Here is a 12,948-nt window from a genome sequence, read left to right as displayed (position 1 = left end):
CACATTCATTTAACAAATGTGTATTCAGAACCCACTTTGTTCTATACACCGTCACAGATGCTGGAACTATAACAATGGTCAAGACATATCCATCTTCCTGAAATCTTAGCAGAAGAAACAGACAATACACATGTCAATAAGTATGCATTTGGTACATATTTAGCTTTTTGCTTTGCAGGTGATATATATATGTATTTTTTGACATGGCAAAGGATCCAGAATAATGGAGCACAACTATGTATCAATTATCTACAACAAACCAAGTGATCTGCTAGGTACTATTTTTTAATACCACAAATAACTACCTCTTTTGTTTATTATTATTATTATTATTATTATTATTATATTAAGATCTTTGAGACACAAATGTTACACAAAGTACCTAATAATCTAGTAGTGGAGGCTATCAAGAACAGGTACTCTTAGAAAAAGCCCAAGTAGGGGCGCCTGGGTGGCGCAGTCGGTTAAGCGTCCGACTTCAGCCAGGTCACGATCTCGCGGTCCGTGAGTTCGAGCCCCGCGTCAGGCTCTGGGCTGATGGCTCGGAGCCTGGAGCCTGTTTCCGATTCTGTGTCTCCCTCTCTCTCTCTGCCCCTCCCCCGTTCATGCTCTGTCTCTCTCTGTCCCAAAAATAAATAAACGTTGAAAAAAAAAAAAAAAGATAAAGCCCAAGGACACTTCAAAAGAGCTTCAACTGTTGCAATTCCACTTTCACAGGGATTTTTAGCCCATTCTTCTACTCACTGCAAGGTCTGCTCAGACCCTCCAACAGCACCAATTAACTTACACAAGAATACAGGCATAAAGGGAGAAAGACGCAAACTTTTTCAGGAGCAACAGCTAAAGGAAGCCTCTGGACAGCAAGCAGGCCATCTGCAAGGAAAGAATGCAAAAAAGATGTCTAATATCACCACAGGACTACACTGAAGCAGCAAGAGTGAAATTACAAGAAATAAGTACAACAACAAAAAAAAGCAAAACAAAAATCTTCGCAGGTTTTAATTTTTATTTTTCAATCTTTTTCAGGCAGGACAACTAAACAAATGCTTTGGAACTGTTCTAGGAAACACATGTTTATAAGCCAGTTTCTTTTTCTCTTCATAATATATAAATATAGAACTAGAAATATAACAGATGCTCAAGTGTTGTAGTGGTTTTATGAAAGCTAACAGCAACGCATTAAACATATCTAAACTCGCCCGCAACTACTTTGCATTTATATAGCACTCAATATATTTGAAAAACATATTTTTACCATCACTGAAGTAAGCCACCCCTGCAAACCTTCTCATTTTGCAAATGAATAATAAAATGTCACACAAAGGAGCTAGTATCACTGAATTTTAGATGGAGAAGAGACTGGTGGGTTTTATTCAGTTTAACGTTCTTATTTTATGGATAAGACAAATGAGTCCCTGAGTGGACAGTTGATTTGCTCAAGGTCACAGCACTGTTCAATGGCAGAATTTAACCTAAAAGCAGTGTGCCTTTTTATTGCTAATCCAGAACTTTTGTAGCTACCACTACCATTATATGTATGTAGTACCGACTTTATGCATCTATTGAGTTACAAATGTTCAAAAGCCTAGCAAATAGGATGCACTTAACAAAAATGTTGAGTGAATAAATTCCAATCTTTTCCTTCTTGTCTCCATATATCCTTCCCAGGTCTGCCAACAGCTTCAGAAAGCACAGGCTTCTGCTCTGCATCTTTAAATCTTCTCTTTCATAGTTATCTCAATGGAGTGGACCCCCCCGCCAAATCAAATTCAGAATAAACAGTATGAAGACTAACACACAGACACAACATTTTTCTGTGTTAGTCATGATTGAGAATGAATTCCATTTGGTCCTTGCCAAGTAGAATAAAGGAAGTAACTAAAAGGATTAAAAATAAAGCAGAGAGGGGGCGCTTAGGTGGCTCAGTTGGTTGAGTTTCTGAGACTTCTGATTTTGGTTCAGGTCATGATCCCACGGTAGTGGGATGGAGCCCCGCATCCAGCTCCATGCTGAGTATGGAGCCTGCTTAAGATTCTCTCTCTCTCCCTCTGCCCCTCTCCCCTGCCTGTGCTCGATCTCTAAAACATATATATTAAAAAGAACGAAGCAGAGACAATATTTAATTAGGGTTACACAGCATTATAAATCTCAAGCCACAGGACAAAGAGGAGAACAGTTGATGAATCCAATAAAGCTCAGTCATTTTCTGTCTCCCTAGTGATTTATGAATGAGGAAAAGGAGGCCAGGGACCTCGGATAAGGGAAAATTTGGAGGACACCTTTCTAATTATATCTTTTCTTTCCTCTACCTATTTACCCTTAGAAAATAATTTTCAAGTTCTGGGAAAATGAAGCCTAAGACAAAAGCTTATGTGCTATTTTGTTGTTGCTAGGGAGTGCAATTTAAAAGAAAGAGGAGTGAGAAAAAGGCAACTGAGGTAGGACCACTGCTTCTTCAGCTCATAGAGCTATATTAAAAGCAGTCACACGACCAACAGACTTACCTCATTTGATAACTTTTTCCATAAGGTCTCTTGAAAATTTATACCACTTTTCAGATGATTCTTTAAGTGTAATAAAACCTTCATCTCCAAACACAACAAGTCTATGCACCAAAAGAAGGATATTAACAATTTCAAGCAACAACACACTCATCTGTCTACCTGACCCTGTGGTTCGTCGTCACAGAAGACCACATGAAACAAATCTAAATTACAATATGTTTGGATAAATCCAAATATTTTGTCTTTGTGCATGTATGAAAGCTATAAGGAGGAATAAATTGTATGAAAGTTGAAAATAAAAATGTGAGATAAAAACTATATCCACCATTAAAAAAACTGGCAATAGACACTATTTCCAATGTGTAGTTGAAAGTGCCGGTAATAGGATGAATAAAAACAACATAAGTTATACTAAGGTATAATAAGAGATGACAATACTAAGAAATAAAAGTAGCAGCAGCTCAGATTCAACAAGATGGAAAAGTCAAGCTTTGAACATAAGAAGTCAGGTGAGGGGCACCTCGGTGGCTCAGTCGGTTAAGCATAGGACTTCGACTCAGGTCATGATCTCACAGCTCCTGAGTTCAAGCCTGGTGTCAGGCTCTGTGCTGGCAGCCCAGAGCCTGATGCCTGCTTCAGATTTTGAGTCTTCTTCTCTCTCTGCCCACCCCCCCCCCCGCACCTCTCTCTCTCTCTGAAAAATAAACATTTTAAAAAATTTAATAAAAAGAAATCAGGTGAAATTTGGATGAACTGACAACTAGACTGAGGACAGTCTAGGCAGAGATGTTCATCTGACACATAAATATAAACCTAAATATAAGCACAAAAGGGTTGGCAATTTTGGTAATAAATGGAACACCTCAAGTGCAGTGGGTAGGTTTTCCGAAAGAGTGGGAGTTTGGAAGGCACAGTGAGTATGTATATTTGTGTGTGTGTGTGTGTGTGTGTGTGTGTGTGTGTGTGCGCGCGCACATGCACATGCACCAAAAACAATGCAAAATTTTCATTTAAAGATAGGCTTCATGAAAAAATCTTCAAATGTAAATCTGCCAAGATATCCTGAAGTTTCTCCCAAGTGCACCTGTGTCTTTCTGGGTGCAGCCTCCTATGTAACTCATTTGTTGAAAATGACATTTCTAAGTTTTAAAATATGGGGGTTGCTGGTACCTCACCATTCCACTCTGCCTTCATTATTTGGCTAACAGGAGCCCCTTGATAAGGAAAAAAAATGCTCTGGATTCTCACTGAGCACCTTTTTAGTTCATTTGAGGGCACAGATGAGTCATAGTCCTGATCCCTGTAACATTATTTGTGAAGTATGCAATGGAAAGCAACAAGACTGAAACCATACAAAATACCATTTACTAGTAAATGTAGAGTTCTCATTAAGCATGATTTCAGAGGTGAAAGTGCAGGAAAAGCCCATGGCTAGAATGAAAGTGAAAGCAATTCTATGCCTACATACACTGTAAGAGGCCATCTGTCCCCTTTGGGAAATACACAACGATTGCAAAGACTCAAAATTACTATTATAATATTTATTATATCCTAGTTTGCAATAATTTTATTTGGCCTCCAGAAACAAAGTTATGGGCAACTGTGCCCATCATCAATAAAAACTTAATGAGAACAAAATTGATCTCATCAATTACCTGTCACTGCCAAGCTTACTCTACCCCAAATCTGCTCTTTACTCAACTTCCTTGTTCTGGGCAGGCCAATCATGATGTCTGTGTTGCTCATGGTCTTCACCTAAGGTAAAATGCCTGGCTGTATCCCTTAGCGAGACAGCTGCATAGTCAGGTCTCCAGATGATTTAACTCTTCCATCAACAATAGCACCTTGGACTAGTGATGGGCATTTAACTCAGTGACAATCTAGTATAAAACTGGACCAGGTATTTTTCTCCCAATATTCATTATCTTTTTTCCCCTTCTAGTAAACCAATTCCAATTTTTAACTAGGAACAATTTTTAAAATTACATTTCTTTTGCAGCTTAGAATTGTCAGTTCCCAGGAGCCTTATCAGATGAGTAAAGAATGTCACCTCCTGGCAGGTGCAGGAAACTCAGGCTATTTTGGGGACCTCAAGAAGAGGAATTTGCCAAAATCTACAGGGATTGCAGGTATGTCTGATGGCAAGCACTTGGCTTGGATTTTGACCTGGAGAAGCTACTAAAAATTCAATCAAGATTCCTTATAAAAAGTTCCAGCAAAGCAAATTTTAAAAGATTTAGATGATCAATCACTATTCTTACTGAGCTTATATAAATAATTAGGCCAAGTTTGTGAAAACTGGACTTGATTTTCAAATGAAATAGTCTTGATTTGGCTATCTCTGGGAACAAGATTGTAGAGAGAGAAAATGTTTTAATAACACATCTTTGTAGATACTAGATTCTAAGCACTTGAGACTCAGGATACTGGGTTTCTAATTTGCTCCAACTATTAACTTATATTTTTCTTTTGTTTCCATAAAGGTGCCTCTTATTAATTACCTGATTGCTTGCTAAACAAAATAGTATATGATGGCTAACACCACGTCCTATACATTTAAGGCCTTAAATGACTCTCAAAGTGGCATTAGATATTTTAACTGCTTCACAATGTGAAACATGTGCTAGCATAAAAACAGGATGTTGTGTATATATTCCAAATATCACAAGAATGAACAGAATATTGTATATATATTCCAAATATCATAAGAATATAACAAGATTTCTAAAAGATATAAATACTCAAATAGGTGCTTTAAATGGCTCATTTCCCTTAGTGATTGGTTAAACTCCTGGACCAGAGGAAAATTCTGATTAACTATCAAAGGCTGTTTTTATTGGACTTCTTTTTCTCATAATATTAACCTTTTGTTTTTTTTTTTTCCTGTGTCCCCCTGCCTAGTGCCAAGACTCCTTCACTGCCCTAATTTCCAGCTGACAGATGATCCTTTCTATTCAAGGAGCTTCACATATGTTGTCTACCTTGGATCAGCTGCCTCTGCCTTTGGTAAGTCCTATCTATAAATTCCCCACCTGACCAATGTTGACCCGTAGGTAGGGACACCTCCATGGCCCTATACAGCAGGAAGAAGTTACAGAAGAGACCTTTATACTCTCAGCAACCTTAAAGATTTAAGGGTCAAAATTGTTCAGGGAGGAATGGTGTGGAGAACAAAAGCCAAAGGAAATGCAGATAAAATAAAATTTCCTTTCCTTGTAACTTGCAGCCCATTGACAAATACTTAAGACAGGCAGAGAAGGACACTGCTCCAGGAACTCCCTCCCAACTATCTTAATGTTAACACTTTGCTAGAGAAAAAAAAAACACCTTAATTTGACAATAGCCAGGCCTCCAGCATCAATCATCTGCCTCTTCTTTAGCATATGAGAAACCTTTTGGAAAGTTCCCTTTGTCTTTACCTCTCCCATCTCCAAAGTATATGATCAGTTGCCCCTCACATTCCCGGTGGAGCTTTTTCTGCCTAAGGATGCCGTCCCTGTGCTATAATAAAAACTGTTTTTGTGCTGGGAGGAAAAAAAAAAAAGAACTATGCCTAAATTCTTTCAGCAAGATCAATGAATGAAACATACATGGAAATTCTTCTCGTTATGAAGGTTCTCCTTTTCCTTCCCTTTTCTGCTGCCTGAAAAGTGAACATAATGGCTGAAGTGCCACAACCATAATGTTACCTTGGAAATAAAAGGCACATCACGAAGGATACTGCTTTCTTGACCCATCTTTCAGGCTTTTACCACCTCCAGCCCTCTTTAAGGTGAACTTTTACTTTGTTTAATGTGTTGATGTTTTGAGTCTTTTTTATTCTCAAAATGATTCTAAGAGATCCTTTGTCAGTGGCCTGTGAAAGTGACAGCAAGCATGAAGGAGTACAAAATAGGTCCATTATACTCTTAATTAGGAATTCAAGAATTCAAGATGTAGATTTGGAGAATCACTGGTTTATACTAGGAACTGAAAAAAAAAAGCCTGCCTCAAGACACACAGTAGCTGTGCCCATGTGATAACTGAGTCCTAAATTAAATATCAACAACCTCCTGGTGCAGCAGGGACCACAAGGCATTTTGACCTGTAGCACAGCCTTGGATTGTGAGTCTAGTCTCTCTGAGTCTGGCAGTGTAACAGTTTCTGGAGTCCTATTAGATTCAAAACTCCTTTGCCACCATTTAGATTATTATAATAAATCCCTATTATAGGAGCAATTCTAAGGATAAAAACCTTTACACATTTATTTTCCTTTCATGGTCTTCTAGAGTATTCATGACTGCATGTGTTTTCACCGTCCTTCCCATATAATCATTTGCCAAGACCTAAGGCTCTAACTTTATAGCATCTCCAGAAAAGACTTTTCCTTTGTAAACCTTTAGGTAGATATGCATTTTCTGCTTCCTAGACAATTGTCACTGGCTCTTCCAGATTTTCTCTTCCCCCTAAATCAAAGTCAAGTGATATGCTTTATGGGCTAGGGAATGCTTCATCACCCCAGGTTGGTTTAACTATCCTATATACAAGTGACTACTTGCTCATGTAATGTTGGACTACCCCATCTCAGAACAAAACAAAACAAATTCAAAAAGACTCAAGACTTCCCATAAAATTAAATACAAAAGCTTTAATCTGGCCTTCAACCTCTCCTCAGTCACTTACTCTAGATTCATTGTACCTGATGCCTCATACTGTGGCCTCTCCTATATCTGTATCTTTCCTCATGTCTATCCCACTTCCAAGGGCATCCTATTTTCTCTTATCTTCTAACTATGGCCAAAGTTAAATCATCCAAGTTCCACATCAAATGTCTCTTCTATGGACATTCCCTGCTTCTTCTCTCAATCAAAAGGGATCTCATATTTGAGATCTGATAGTGTCTTATTTGTTTTTAAAAATTGTTTTAATGTTTATTTATTTTAGAGAGAGATAGAGACAGAATGCTAGTGGGTTAGGGGAAGACAGAGAGGGAGACACAGAATTCGAAGCAGGCTCCAGGCTCCGAGCTGTCAGCACAGAGCCTGACATGGGGCTGGAATTTACGAACTGTGAGATCATGACCTGAGCCAAAGTCGGACACTCAACCGACTAAGCCACCCAGCCACCCAGGGTCTTATTTGTAATATTTGGAATAGTTTGCCATACAAATAGACTATACATTTTTTCCCTTTTGGAGGATAGGGCCTGGTTCCTGCTCTTTTCTGGGCTACACCTATACTGTTTGCAAATGTAATGCAGGCTCAATTTAATTGAATGTGTTCTTGCTGTTTTTATTAAAACTCTTTACCTAGAACAAAGTGGCAAAGTCTGTGTTCTTAATATTCTAATTGAGACTAAATTTATTACATCTTGTATAGCCATGTAAAATACAAGGCTTATAAAGAATTCATCTCTTAAAGCTCAGAATTTATGAATAAAAATTATAGATCAGGTGAGGAAGGTATATATAAATTCAGTTACCCAAATTGCATGGTACCTTGGGGCACCTGGGTGGCTTAGTCAGGTAAGTGTCCCACTTTGGCTCAGATCATGATCTCACAGTCTGTGAGTTCAAGCCCAGCATCAGGCTCTCTGATGTCAGCACAGAGCACGCTTCAGATCCTCTGCCTCCCTCTCTCTGCCCCTCCCTTACTCACACTGTCTCTCAAAAATAAATAAAAACATTAAAAAAACTTAAATAAATTGCATGGTGGCTTAAATGTTGTGAGGAAAATCAATTCTTGATCAGTGCCTACAATAAACTAGACAGATTCTTATCATTTGCAGACCTTTTTTCTTTTCCCAAAAGGAAATTAGAAAATTCCAGCGGCATACTGTGCATTAAAGAGAAACACTACAACATTTGAGCCACCACTTAATTCCTGCTTAAATTATTTGCTGAAAATGGAAATGATCTAAGACTGGGAAAAAATAAAAGCATTTTGCTCCAGTCATGGCGAGACTATATAGGAATTTCATTAATACAACAGGTGTTCTAGTTAGATAGTGTTCAGGATTTTTTACCTCAATGCCTGGGGTTCTTTGTCTCGCAGCTTCAGGAATGAAGAGGTGGACACAGAATAAAATGAGTAGCAGGCAAAAGTTTATTAGAGTATAAGACCAGAAAGTAAGAATAGTATGAAAGCTCTCTTTACAGAGAGGGGGCATTTGAAAGTGAATACCCTCAACTATAGGGAAGAGACTTTATTTTATAAGGTTCTGGTCAGCCCTGTTTCCTTTCTTCCTTGTTCCTTCTCAGGTTCTACCCTTATTGACTTGATAGTTCTAGGTGCTGGGCTGTCCATTCCTGATTGGTTGGATTCCATTGTGTGAGAAGTCAGACTTTGGTCATACTGTCTCTCATACAACATAAATTTTATGGTTTATCTATTTTAGTTAGGTATTGTGATGGTCAAATTCCTGAGGAGAAGTAGGTGGTGTCTGTTACAATCTTAAGAGGAACCTTACGCCTGAGAGAGTTTGAAGGGAGTTTGCTGGTGGTCACTAGCTCCCAGCATTGTTTTTTTTAATTTTTTTTTAACATTTATTTATTTATTTTTGAGAGTCAGAGAGAGACAGAGCGTGAGGAGGGGCGGGGCAGAGAGAGAAGAGACAGAATCCGAAGCAGGCTTCAGGCTCTGAGCTGCCAGCACAGGGCCTGATGCGGGGCTCAAACTCACGAACCATGAGATCATGACCTGAGCCAAAGTCAGACGCCTAACCAATTGAGCCACACAGGCACCCCTGGGGATCACTTCAGCATTGTTTTAAAATATGTGTTTTCCCCACCCAGGGACCTTGGGTCCTAACCTTTCCCTCTCTGCCTATTTTATCCTACCTTTCCCTGTCAGTAAGAATTCAGATCCTGTCTGTGCTGCTTCCTGTATATGTGAATGTGGACAAGGAGCTTAACTTCTTTAAAATACTTAGATTCTTCATATGTGAAATGGCCAGTACTTTTTTCACTGGAGTTTGAGAACTGGGGAGACAATGAATATAGAGAATTAATTTCACCATGCAGGGCACATAGTTGCTGCTCTCTAAATTAGTGTTATTTGATTAGTTGTACATGTGTATCCTTTGTCTTTTGAACTTAAGGAAGAGTCATGTCATGTTATCGTGATTAGAATTAAAATTACCTATGCCCCTCATCTTCATGTCTAGATAAGGACATTGTTTCAGCCTTTTTCCAAACATTCTGCCAGTGTTAACATACCCTAAAATATAAGTTATTTCTAGAAGGAAACCAAATCATAGTCACCAATCTATTCAATCTATTAGAGATCTGATGAGGTTATGTTGTTGATACAGGACCCCTTTAAACAATAAAAGACAGGAAGTTTTCTAAACAGGCCTTAAATGTACATCTTTTCAATTAATTTTCCTACTAAGAAAACATCTCAAGTTCACATTAACAAAGATTCTAGAACTTACCTAGGACTTCTAGGTTGTTATTGGTAATTCCACCAAATCTTTTCCTTTGTCTCTCCCTTTTTTTTTTTAGAGAGAAAGAGAGACAGAGAGAGCACAAGCAGGGGAGGTGAAGGAGAAGAAGGACACAAAGAATCCTAAGCTGGATCCACAATGGGCTGTGAGATCATGACCTGATCTGAAATCAAGAAGGCCAATGCTTAACTGACTGAGCCAGCTAGCATCTCTCCACCAAATCTTTTATCAGAAGAGAAATTCCAACCAGTTCATGAAACATCATGCTTACAGAAACAGGCACCCTTTCTTGCAACTTTCAATAGATACCTTTAACATATCTCCTGCAGATGAAGTAACTAATGATAAACTCAAAATTTCAGAAGGTCCTTAAAAACACACTTGGCACAACAATTTAACAGAATGAGTCAGAGGCCTTTCTATATCAATATTTCATAGCTCTAAAGTGTCTATAATGTTACTTCACTCATAAGTGGGCAATTAGATATGTATTGTCCAACTGAATGAACATCAATCTTCTATCACTTCTAAGTAATGGATGCTTTTTAATGTACTGCTAGCCATTCCCAGATGTAGGACAAGATTTTATAAATATTATGTATTTTGTGGGTCTTGAGGATGGAAAATGTAGGAAAAAGAAACTAAAATATTCTACCACACTTCCACCTGCAATGCTGGTACTCTTATATTATCAACACAAACTAAGAAAACTAGAGGGAAACAAAGGAAAGAAATCTAAGTGAAATTGAGAGAAGCTATAGAATATATTTCCAGAGTTAAAAAAAAAGATGCATCCAATATCTATAAGTGATTGAATTATCATTATTTGATGACTAAAAGAAGAAACAAAATTTAATTTCAGTGAAAAGGATGGAGCATGGGACATGAAAAATTATGTAGAAATGGTGCCTGCATACGAAGGATCTGGAATAAAAACCTAAGCACAACATGCAACCCAGGCAGTGTGCTCTAGGTCTCTCATCTGTACTTTTCTATGCATTGGCTTCATTCTCTTTTTCTCTAGAGACTACCCTCCTAAGCCCACATGGAACAATACCCTCAGTTCTAAAGTTTTTTAATTACATAAAGAGTGGAAAACAATCTTATCTTTCTCAATCACTCCATCAATGTCTACACTCATCCTCTATCTATATGCCTCTGCCTTTTATTGAAATTGCTCAGATACTAGACTTCAAATGGCATAGACTGAATCAGTTGTCTATTCATGTCCTGAAGAACGGTGTCTGGTAGCAAAGATGTAACTGCAGAAAACCACTTTTGCTTACAGTTGCCAAATGGCAAGGCTAGATCATCAAACCAACAGCATTTCCATCATAATCATGAACTCGGGGGCTATGCTACACCTGCTAAACTATAAAATAATATGTCTGTTTCAAAGACCTGAGACCTATCTGGGAGATAGACTATATATAAATAATTTAAAAAGCACTGAAAGATACTGGAAAAATGACCTAGATATACATCTCCCTATTCTTCCCACCAACGAAAAACCCTGGACATTATATAAAACAACATAAAGAAGATTATAAGAAGTGGAGAGAAGAAGGTGGGCTGGAACATGGTGATCCAAGGGAAAAAAGACTATGAGGTCATGGAGTTTTTGCTTCAAATATCCTATACTTAGAGCTGAAGAAGCCAACAACCTAGAAATGCTAAGAGTCACCAAAAACAAAAAGCCCAACAAAAACATGCTCTCTCTGGCCAAGACCAGGAAAGAGGCAGCCTAGCAAAAGAGAAAATGTTTCGACAATAACTGCTCTAATCCACTCAAATACCATGGAGGGGGTGGGTGGGAGGGGGGAAACCATGGCCCACATCCACCTATGCCAAGAAAGGTTGATTGGACAGTGAGACTTTCATCCTTACCATCCTATTAGGAAGTACCAAAAAACCCACCAGTATGGTATCAGAGAAGACCAAATAGGGAGCCAGGACATTTATCATAAATAGGAGGTATAGAATGCTCCCCTTAAACGTAAACAGTAATTTTAAAAGCAAAATAATCTATAAAACTTGGTAAAAAATAAAAGTAAATCTTCAGCATTTAGGATAGGTAAAGAGTTTTCAGATTTGACACTAAGAGTATGATACATAAAAGGAAAACAATTGATGAGTTGGACTTTATAAATATTTTAACATGTATTTTTCTGTAAAATCCTGTTAAGAGAATGAAAAGGCACAGACTACAAGAAAATATTTGCAAATTAGGTATACAAAGGATTACTGTTTAGAATACTGAATATTCAAAACTCAAAAAATATAGTCAAAAAATGGACAAAAGACAAGAGACATTTTACCTACAACAACATACACATCATAAATAACCACATGAGAAAATGGTCAGCATTACTAGCCAGTAGGGAAATACAAATGAAAAACATAACAGAATACCACTATCCACCTATCAGAATTGTTAAAACTTAAAAAAATGACAAAAATTTAATGCTAGCTGGATGTAGGGCAAGTGGATCATCTACACGTTGATAGTGAGAATGTAAATGGTAGAGGCACACTGGAAAACAGTTTGGCAATTTATTAAACAAACATACAAACAAACAAACTGAACATGCAACTAACATGTAATACAACATTACTTTCCTGGACACTTATCCCAAATAAAGACTTGTGATCACAGGAAAGTCTCTGCACAAAAATTCATAGAAACTTTATTCTTAATAGCCCCAAGTTGGCAATAATCCAGATGTTCAATAAATGAATGGTTAAATAAACTATGATAGACCTATACCACGGAAGAAAACTCAGTAATGAAAAGAAACAAGCCATACATTTAACAACTTGGGACACATTTCTAAAACATGCTGGGCAAAAAGAAAAAAAAATGTAGCCTTTGGGATTTGCATGATTCCATTTATATAACATTCCTGAAATGACAAAATTATAGAAATGGGAAACAGATTAGTGGCTACTGGGGATAAAGTAGGGGTTGGGGGTAGGAGGAAAATGGGTATGACTATCAAAAGGCAACATGAGGGATTTT

This window comes from Prionailurus viverrinus, chromosome D1 (assembly GCF_022837055.1).
Source record: "Prionailurus viverrinus isolate Anna chromosome D1, UM_Priviv_1.0, whole genome shotgun sequence".
In the NCBI taxonomy this organism is placed as follows: domain Eukaryota; kingdom Metazoa; phylum Chordata; class Mammalia; order Carnivora; family Felidae; genus Prionailurus; species Prionailurus viverrinus.
This window is presented reverse-complemented; position numbering follows the sequence as displayed.